The 10887-nt window shown below is 39.8% G+C and overlaps 1 long non-coding RNA gene across 1 annotated transcript; it reads right to left on the bottom strand.

The window, feature by feature from the left end:
- Positions 1 to 828: 828 nt before the first annotated feature.
- Positions 829 to 7990, bottom strand: LOC104675069. The gene is made up of 3 exons (XR_749724.2): positions 7902 to 7990; positions 6433 to 6543; positions 829 to 3878 (listed from the first exon to the last, which is right to left on the bottom strand). It is a non-coding gene; the product is annotated as an uncharacterized LOC104675069 (long non-coding RNA).
- Positions 7991 to 10887: the final 2897 nt, after the last annotated feature.

Genomic DNA, 10887 nt, shown 5'->3' with positions numbered 1-10887 from the left:
ACCACTAGAAGGTAAGCTCTGTGAGGTCTCAGTTCATGTTTTATATTCTCTTTTTCTCTCATTGTCATATCATATACATCATATATCATACAATGATGAGAGAGAGAATACAAGACATATCTTATTGTGGTTTTAATTTTCATTTCCTGATGACTAGGAAATATTAATATTTATATTTATATATATTTATGTTAATATTTGATTGGCCAAAAAGTTGAATATCAATATTGAAACATTAATATTAAAATGATATTAAATATTCAACTCCTTTTTATAATTTTTTTTGGAGATGAGGTCTCTGCACTCAGGCTGGAGTGCCGTGGGGCCACCTCAGCTCACTATAACCTCCACTTCCTCAGTTCAAGCGACTCTCCTGCCTCTGCCTCCAGAGTGGCTGGGATTACAGGCACCCGCCACCCACGCCTGGCTAATTTTTGTGTTTTTAGTAGAGATGAGGTTTGGCCATGTTGGCCAGGCTGGTCTCGAGCTCCTGACCTCATGTGATCCACCTGCTTCAGCCTCCCGAAGGGCTGGGGTTACGGCATGAACCACTGTGCCTGACTCCCTTTTTGTAAATGTATTCACCAATCAAGTATCTACTTTTGTGAAGTACTTGTTTAAATTTAGATTTATTTTATAGCAGATTGTTTGCCTTTTCATTAATAATTTGTGGAAATATTATATACTCTAGATACATCTACCAGGAAATTTTAACACAGATTTCTAAATAATTTCAGGGTTAAAAAGGAAATCTTACTGAGATTAAAAACAATTTGGGACTAAATGAAAATGTGAGAACAGCACTTTACAAAAAACTACACTCAGAGGTTGTATATAAAATTATACTCAGAGGACATTTTATAGCTTTAAATGTCCTAATTTGACAATGAGAAAAGTTTGTAAAAATGCATTAAACTTATGCATTAAGAAGCTCATGACAAAATAATTAGGTAATGCCCCACCAAAAAAATAGACGGAAAGAATAAATAAACATATGAAATGCAGGAATTAATGGAGTAAAAGCAAAAAAGAAAAATTGATCAAGGCTGCAGTTATGAAAAAGGAGGATATTCACGAAACAACGTTAGAAATAAAGCAGACTTAGATCCTGTGAGGAGATTTAAAACGTTAAAAGATACCATGTTCAACTTCATTACAATCAATTTGAAAATCTACATTAAAAAATGGATGCTTTTCTAGGTAAATACAAATTCTGACACTGACTGAAAAGAGGTAATTACAGAAACATTATAAAGTGAATCAAAGCTAGCCAGAAGGCTCAGGTCACCAATGACAGATAATTTGGGGGCTATATCACTTCTTTCAGAACATGGAATAAAATGGGAAGCTTCTCTACTCATCTATGAGGATTGCATAACCATATACCAAGACTAAACAAGGATAATGTGGGAAAAGAAGACTGTAGATCAATCACATTCCTGAACAAAGGTACACAAATCCTAAATAAAACATTAGCAAATTAAATTATTTTGTATATGAAAAGTATAATACATCTTAATTAAGTAGGGCTTATCCTTGGAATGCCAGCATTTTTCAACATTAGGAAATCTATCAATGTAATTCGTTTGATCAAGAATTAAGAGGATCAAATCATCACATCATTTTGATAGATTTAGAAGAAAATTTTAATGAATTAAAGACCCATTAATGATTAGAAAACTTAGAAACAAAATGAAAACAGCTTTATTTTCATAACGGAAAGAAACCCTATGCAAATATCATACTCAGTGGTGAATCACCACTTTGAAATCAGAAACAAAGACAATAAGGACACACTAGTATTGCTCAAAATCCTCACTAATGGTATAAAAAAATAAAAAGAAATAAAACATAAGTGTTGAAAAAGAACAGACAAAACTGTTTTTACTTGCAGACACGATAATTTTCTATTTAGAAAATCCATGCAAATCAACTGAAAAATGATTTCAACTAATAAGAGAATTCAGCAAGTTGGCCAGATACTGTACCCAATTAATAAGCAATTTTGAAAATGTCATGAGGAAAAAAAGATGACATTTACAAAACTGTAAGCTATCCAGGAATAAACTGAATAAAAAATATGTAAGACCTACATGGATTTAAATCAGAAATGATTTTCTAAAGATTTAAGGACACCTAAGAAAGAATTACTTAGGTATCAATGTACTTAGGAATTCTGTCTGGGTGAAATTGGTCCAAACCATTGATTTCCTATAAAGACCACAAGTTTACTTTTCCTCCTATAGATTTGCCAAAATCTAAAGTAACAATTCCATCTACCTGTCAAAATTAGATATTTTTTACTTTAGCCCCTTATCCTGAGGATGCCACGCTGTTGTATTTTTATTTGTTTGTTTTAATTTGATTTGCTAAGTTTTGCAGAAGTGAAAGGTATCCCTCAAAATGTCCTCTAACCAAGTAGTCACTGGTCAGTTCTGGCATGTCATACAATTGTTCTAGTTTCTAGGAAGAAAGAGAGTATGCTGGAAGGTAAAGACAGCTCTTGGGGGGTCTTCAGGCAGCAGAGAAAGACAGATTGGCTACAATATGACTTGGTAATGCCAATGATCCCGGGAGCCATGGAGTTAATGCTATCAAAGAATACAGGGGCTTTAAAGAAACCCCTATTCTCTGGTTACGCTGAGATAATTGTCTCAGCATCTCTTGTGGACTGTGTGTGCATTTTCTCTATTACAAAGGCAGGCTGGCACTGAGAAATGCAGCTATCAAGCTCTCATGGTTTATACATATGTGCCATATATTTGAACCTAGCCTTGCAGACTAATCAGGGCCTAATTATCATGTCAGAGCTGGGAACTCCAAGATATCAGGACAGGAGATTTTGGGAGTCCATTTTCACAAGGGGCTTTGAAATTTGGGGAAAGAAACAGTCAAAGAGACTTTGATGTTTATGGCACTTGGAACACTGAGAATCAAGCAGCTGAATTCAGAGAGAAGATGAATGCCAATCCCAAACTTTGAAGTTTAAGTGTTAGAATAGAGAAGTTTCCCGAGAAGTTAGTAGCTTATCTTGAGGCAGGAGGAAGTCACAAAAACATGCACCTTTTTAAGGCTAGGCTGACCTGAAAACATCGTGGTAAAATAAAGCACTCTAACAACATAACTCCAGATTCCAGGAGGAAGCTACCAAGTATGTGGTTGTAGGATTGCTGCTTTATGCTCGCTTCATTTGTTGGTTTGTCCAGGGAATGGTGATGGCATATCTACCCGGTTCCAGTCCTTAAAGCACGGTTCAGGCTGATAAGTTTAGAAATAACATCCTACCAGGAACAGTTACAGCTGCTTTGGTGATTTGTCCATGTCTGCTAACCACATTTCTTGACACAGATAATGGAGACCGTGTAGCTAAGGTGATCTTCAGTTGGGGATAGGAGGCCAGGACCGCATTCTTGTTCATTGTCCTTCTCCCAATTCCACTCTTACCCTGAGAGCGAAGCAGGAAAACACCTGCCTACCTCAGGCTCATTTTGAATGTGGCAGATGACAGGCAGCAGCAGAAACAGTAGTAGGTAGATTTCTGGTTTTAGAACAAAAAACAACAAAATACCGTGTTTGACTAAGCTTAAGGGAAGCTGGCGAGCTCTGGAACAGGTGAGCTGTTAATTTTCCTTCTTTATACTCAATGAACTGGGCTTTTGTGTTCTACTCCATGAATCCCATATCTCCTACCTGGTTTGGTGTAGTGAACAGCCCTGTCTAACACCCAGGCAAGGGTTCTTTTTGAACACCAGCAAGCCAGGCACTGTTTCTGCTCCATTTCAGGTTTTGCATCTGATCTCAAGTTCGCTGCTTAGCTTTTCCTTCAGTCAAGTTAGGATAATGACATGTATTGTCTTTGCTTGAAGATACTTTGCATCCTGTGGGGAAGGAGGCTGAATAAGTTAGTTTCAAAATATGATGGACAGGTCCATGCAACAAATGGAGGAGCCCATTATTCAGCTGTCCAGATTACTTTTAGGTAAAAGGGAAACCACAGCCACAATCTCTCAAGTGGAGACTTTAAAGCAATAACATCCAAGCACTTAGACAGATATTTTAAAGCCACAATTTAAAATTATAATCATATTAAAAAACCAACAGGTTTGGCAGTAATGAGTTGTTTTTTTTTTCCAGAATTCTTATTTTGCATACGACCCTTAATGCGCCTGCCTCACCTTCTCTTTGGAATATAAATTGTCAGATTATTCATGGGTTTTTGACATAAAGTTCATTTGGCTCTAGCCACCTTGGAAAAGGGAGACTTGTTTCATTTTTTTTTTTTTTTTTTCTTTTAAGTTCTGCATGCTCTTTGGGGCATTTGGAAAGGGTGGTTGAGTAGAATTCGGTATATTTGTAAGACTTTAAAAAATTAAACATCATAGGATGAAAAGGAAGGCCACAAAAAGGAAATACTGTTTGCATAAAACTGACGTTCCTGACTTTGCCAAATTTTGTTCCAGAGGTTAATAACCTTCTGTTTCAAAACAGGAAAGAAGCTGAATCACAGGGAGTCACCTCCACATGGGCTTTGCTAGATAATTATTCAGCTGACAGTTTAGAGAGCTTTATAAACTCTGCTTTATGGTCTCTGAAGACTGAAATCATTATGTCTTAAACCAAAAAAAAAAAAAAAAAAAATCCCATTAGAATTTTCAAATCTTCATACTTTCTTAAAATAAGTGGTTTACCTGTTTAAAGACTTGGCAAAGAGGATTTTAAAAATGCCTTTCTTAACAGTTACATCTCAGACTTTAATTATTCCTATTTTTGATCTTCTAGCTGTAGATCTAGAATTAAATAGTCTTCCTTTCATGTGGGTAGCTACTTTAAAAAAAAAAGAAAGCATTTTTCAACTTGCAGACTTAAATTTTTTGTCTGTATGAACAGCTTGGGTGGAGAGAGAAAAGAAGGTGCCAATTTATGGCCTTTTGTTTTACTGGGAAGCTGATGGGTAACTTTTTGGAAATGTCTGGAGTTTCTTGTGCTATACAGACTGGGAAAGGCATGAGGAGTGCTCAGAGTTACCCATGTCTCTCACCAGAGCTTTGCATAAAGATGGACTTTGCTGCCAAGAGCCTCTGTGGGCCAGGAGGACTGGGGTCTGGTAGGGAGAGGGTATTGTGTGGTGTTTTGGAATATTATTTCCGTAAGTTTTAGCTAAGTGGCAAAAAAGACAATTTTACCTTAGAGAACTCTTTTAACTCAACTCCCTTATTGTTGTAGCTTTAAAAAAGATAGCTGTTGAGGGGAAATATTTTAAAAACCCAAAGCAGTCTCCTAGGCGTCACCCACATTTAGGGAGAATTAGGAACATAGCAGAGAACTGCCCTTTTCCTTGGGTAATATTGGTGGGGTTGGCATATTTGAGTATTTGGTTTTTTTTAAGTTAAGTTTATATCTTTTTGTAAAATGGGAATATGTGTGTAAAATATGAAAAATTTCTCTCTGTGTAGAGAAGGGTGGATATACAGAAATATGAGTAAACAGATAGTTCCAGAAAAAGAGGAACTGTCCCAAGAGCAGGAAGGATGGAGCCACTCTAGGATCACAATAAACAGGCAGGAAGAGAGTCCAACTGTGTATTGCAAGATGATGGATTAACTCAATGTCCAGAGTGAAGAGCTGACTGGGCAGTCTCTATCCCCTCTCTTTTGAAAGATGAAACCCCTGAAGAACCCTGCTAATTATGAGATGTCACTCAGGCAAAAGGAAGCAATAATGAAAGAGTCAACACATATGCTACTAACTGTAATCCAGACACTGTTGTGAGTGCTTTACCTGCATAAATTCACTGAATCCTCACAACATCCCTACTAAGGAAAAGTGATTTTCACCCTCATTTTACAGATGTGGGCACTGAGACAAGTGGTACAGCAGTATTTTAGCTTAGATAGTCTAAGACCAGAGTCCATGCTATTAATGACTGCAAGTCTAATAGTAAGAAAAAATTAAGTAAACAGCAAGTCAAAGTGGGAAATGCTGTGACAAGACTCGAAGGACATCAGATGGAGCAAGTCCCATGGAAGGAACTGGAGATATTCAAGAGACAAGGAGACTTTCTCTGTGTGCTACCAGAACCAGAATCCCTACTGAGTCAGTCCCTGCCAGATTCCAACTGGATGTGGCCTCTCTCTAGGGGCAAGGGACAGCCAGTGGGAATCATGGGAAAGTAGTTCCTTCTCTTTTGGCTCCAACTCACTCCCAGCCTGACTACATTGTGCGACTGGGACATGTACCTCCTGCTGGTGTTGGATTTGAAATCTCTCAGGTACTGCCCATAGTGCAAGTTGAAGATAAGTCCTAGGAGAGAATGAGCTGCCTGCTTGTGGTTGCCAATGATGGGGAGATACCAAATGGTTAACAGACTTGCCTACCTAAGCCATCAGGTCTATGGAGAGAAGTGCAGTGAACCCAGTAGCAACAAATACTTACCTACAGAACACTGTCCCCATCATGACCCTAGGAAGGCTTTTACCTTCTTCTCTTTATAAAGGAGGACATGTAGGCTTGGAGAGGTTCGACAGCTTACCCACAGTTCTGCAGCTGCCAAACGACAGAGCCAGGATGAGTGAATAATGACTGCTCCCTTGATCCTCCTAGTTCACCCACAGGTGCCACACTAAGACTCAGGCTATTCTTCTTTGCATGACATTATACAACTCCTTCTTTTCTAATTAAGCTTGGGTGCATTTGACTGCCCAAACCCTAACTAAAAGCTATTTTATGTTTCACATGAAACACTAATGAACATAGGTGTGTTTAAAATTATCAGAGCTTTGAGGAAGGTGGCAAAAATGACTCATTTCTCACCTCTACAAATGGCAAGGGTGGTACTTTGGGACTTTGAAGTGAAGTGAAATCACAGGTGCAAAATTCAGAGGTCTTGGCTTACAACCAGGGAACTGGTTCATGCCCACTCCAAACCAGAAAGTTCCACAGCCCTTACTCCTTCTCACAGATGAGACATGTAGGTCAAATCAAAACTGAGCTCTGGTGTTACCTTGTTCTCATGGGAGAATTTCAGGGGGCAGATAAAGCATGGGTTTTAGGATCCTTGGGATACAACATAAGCAAGAACTACACATTATGAAATACTTTCTACATGTCTTTTCCTTGGCATGAATTGTCTCATTGAATTTGTACACCACACTTATGAAGTGAAGACTTTTCCTAGGCCCATTTTATAGATGAGGAGACTAAAGTTAAAGTAGATGAAGTCACTTAATCAAGTTATGTGACCCCAGAGCTTAAGAGGATAACTGTTAGAAATATTCTCTCTTCCACTTTGATTACGTTTGTGATGGCTAGTACTGAGTGTCAACTTGATTGGACTGAAGGATGCCAAGTATTGATCCTGGGTGTGTCTGTGAGGGTGTTGCCAGAGGAGATTAACATTTGAGTCAGTGGGCTGGGAAAGGCAGATCCACCCTTAATCTGGGTGGGCACCATCTAATCCACCTGCCAGCATGGCCAGGATATAAGCAGGCAGAAAAACATGAAAAGGCTACACTGTCCTAGCCTTCAAGCCTATATCTTTCTCCTGTGCTGGGTGCTTCCTGCTGTTGAACATCAGACTCCAAGTTCTTCAGCTTTGGGTCTTGAACTGGCTTTCTTGCTCCTCAGCTTGCAGATGGCCTATTGTGGGATCTTCTGATCATGTGAGTTAATACTACTTCATAAACTCCCATATATATATATGTATATATATATATATATATATATATACACACACACACACACACACACACACACACACACACACATACACATACACACACACTCACACAATCATATATATATATATATATATAAATAAAATACTCACACAATCATATATATATCTGCTACTAGTTCTGTCCCTGTAGAGAATGCTGACTAATAAAACATTACATTATACATACCTGTTACAGTGGATAGAGTACTCGTGGTCTGTGGTCTAAAGGGAAACCTGATTCTGCCCTGTTTCTCAGGCTCTTGAACCTTGGCCTCTGAGGTCGTGGGAGTCCTAAAGAGGGAGCTCACTCAGCCCCAAGAGGAAGGAAGAACCTCATCATTTCCCCAAATGGAGCCTCCCACTTCCTCACCTCCACATGGATTTGGAAGAACTCTGGGTTTGTTTGGCTTGGAATTAAGGGTCTGAAAGATAGAAAATGATTTGGGGGCTATATAATTTCAAGTCTGGTCAGGGGGCCCCCACTGTGGATAGAATATATTTTTAAAGGCCAACTCTGACTGACTGGGTGGAACCTTCAATTCTTTCCGTGACTAAAAGAAAAGCTCTGTGAGCTAGAACTAGCCATGCAGGAATATGATGTCAGGTGCAGTTTCTCACCACAGGGCAAAATTGTAATGCAGAGCATGGGATTCAGTCAAATGTATCCAAATGTAACCACTTCTACAACTTACCTGGAGTTCAGGGCTAAACATCAAGATAAGCAGCCTCTTAAGTTTTCTCTCCAAATCATGGTACAGCATTTTGGAAGTGAGCTAATCTTTAGAGACAGATCATTTGATAAATGCAATCTCTTTATTTTATCCATTTTACAACTGAGGATACTGAGATATGGGGGCTTTTCTGGGGTCATTCCTTGAGTGACAGGTCTGGGACTTGAACCCATGTCTCTTAACTCCCTTGTCCAAATCCCAACAGTTGCTTATGTCTAATGTCTCGCTCGTACCTTTGAGTGCTTGATGCTCTCACCTAGCTCAGGCACATTGGGCAAATCCATCCTCATAGTCTCTCTTTTCAGAAGAGAATATGATGTTCAGGCTGTTGTACAGTCTTAAAACATGACTAGTGTCTCATAGGTGGGCATTGAAACATCCAGTTCCCTGGTTCCATGAAAATAAAACAGAAACTTCTCTTGTTGCAAATCTTTCCAAAAATGTGCAGCCACTTCCATGCCTTAGTAAGCTGAGTTTAATGAGCATAACATTTTCACATTATTCAAGGTGCACAATACCTCAAGGTCATCATCCTAGAGGTCTCTGTGTGCAGCTTATATGTCATAACCTAGTTTGACATTTTTAATTGATTTATTTGTCATTTGATTTTTTGTGTTTATAAAAGTAGAAAGTAAAAATATCTGGTTAATTGAGAGGTATGGGTTTGTTAAATCCTTCTGATTAGTTGAGGTCTTTTCACCGTATATGGACTGCTCAGTCTTTGTCCTACCAGTCTCCTCAAACAAGTTGTAAAGAATATTTAATGACATAGACTTTTTGATATTTATAAAAATACTGTGCATTCTCCTTAGCCAACGGCATGTCCGTTGTAAATCAAACAGGAAAGAGATAAAACACCTAAGAGACTGACACCTACCCTAGAATATGAATCTACCTGACTCTCCAGCACGCTCTCATCTTCTGTCAGGTTCTGAGGGCTGATGGAATCAGGCAGAAGAGGGTTTTGACCTCTTCCTAGGCGGGGTCTGCTGTGGTGCCCAGTGTTGCTGGCCCTGCCCAAGAGACCTGAGAGCTGCCTGGCATTACTTCAGTTTTTCAAGTTTCCATATGGACAGCAGTTCCAGCGTGAGGGATCAGACACATGTGTTTCTCCCTCACAGGCAATCAGGTTCCTATCTGTAGAAAGGCACTGCCTCTAGCTCTCTGTATCCTCCTCTCTGCGTCTGGTGATTGTCTCATAAATCAGCGCTTTTGTCTTCCTTCCTTTAATCAAATAGAACAGCAACAATTAAATGTATTCTTAATGTAATCACTCTTTTTTTGTTAGGCCCCGGGAAGCTAGTCTCCTCAAGATGTCTTTTATTGTTTTTCCAGGCTTGTTTTCAGGGAAAGGACAGAGGTCTTTTCAAGCTAGGTTAAGTAAAGGGGAATTCGTGTTGAGATGGATGTGGAGCAATGAAAAAGACCAGAGGCTCCTGGGATCCTAGAACAGAAAGTAAGGTATAGCTGGGTCACCTGCAACTAGAAGAGAAGGATTCAAGGGAGCAGGGGGCAGGGGCTCTAGCAGCCATGGCCAGAGATTCGGGAGGGTCTTCACCCATGTGCTCACTATTAAGATGAAACATCTACACTCTACGTGACGTCTCCTCTCTCACTCCCAGCCACCACTGACTCCTTGTGCTTCCCACTGCTCCAACTCACCTTTAATTTTGGCCTCTTTAGTTCTAGGTTTACTTCTGCCAGTAGATTTTTTTCTGATTAATGGTTCACATGACAGAGAATTTAATTTGTTCAGTTCTTTTTTGTTGTTTGTTTTTGTTTTTGTTTTGAGACGGAGTCCCGCTCTGTCGCCCAGGCTGGAGTGCAGTGGCTGGATCTCAGCTCACTGCAAGCCCCGCCTCCCAGGTTCACGCCATTCTCCTGCCTCAGCCTCCCGAGTAGCTGGGACTACAGGCGCCGCCACCTCGCCCGGCTAGTTTTTCATATTTTTTAGTAGAGACGGGTTTCACCGTGTTAGTCAGGATGGTCTCGATCTCCTGACCTCGTGATCCGCCCGTCTCAGCCTCCCAAAGTGCTGGGATTACAGGCCTGAGCCACCGCGCCCGGCCAATTTGTTCAGTTCTTTATCCTCCTCTTCCTTTTTTTTTTTTTTTTTCTGTTTTTGTTTGTTTGGTTTTAAATGTGTGTGTCATGGGTCATTGGAAGTTTTCAATTGGTTCATTGTGAGTTAGGTCTACAATCCCTGATCCAATCAGCTGTGTGGGAGGGGTGTGGCTGGAAAGGAATGGGTCAAAATTAGACCACCTAAACAGCAAGGGCTTTACATGAGCCAGATTTCCTTTGTGTAAAGTGTGATCCAAGCAGGCACCACACACTCATCAATATAGCCAGCATATGTGGGCATTAGAGAGTCTTCTTAGAACCCTAAGCTACCCATAAGCCACCATTTCCACAAAAGACCTGGTTCCATAGGAAAACCTA

The sequence above is a fragment of the Rhinopithecus roxellana genome, chromosome 3 (assembly GCF_007565055.1).
Source record: "Rhinopithecus roxellana isolate Shanxi Qingling chromosome 3, ASM756505v1, whole genome shotgun sequence".
Classification (NCBI taxonomy): domain Eukaryota; kingdom Metazoa; phylum Chordata; class Mammalia; order Primates; family Cercopithecidae; genus Rhinopithecus; species Rhinopithecus roxellana.
The sequence above is the reverse complement of the archived record's forward strand: the minus strand, read 5'-3'. Positions and strand labels throughout refer to the sequence as shown.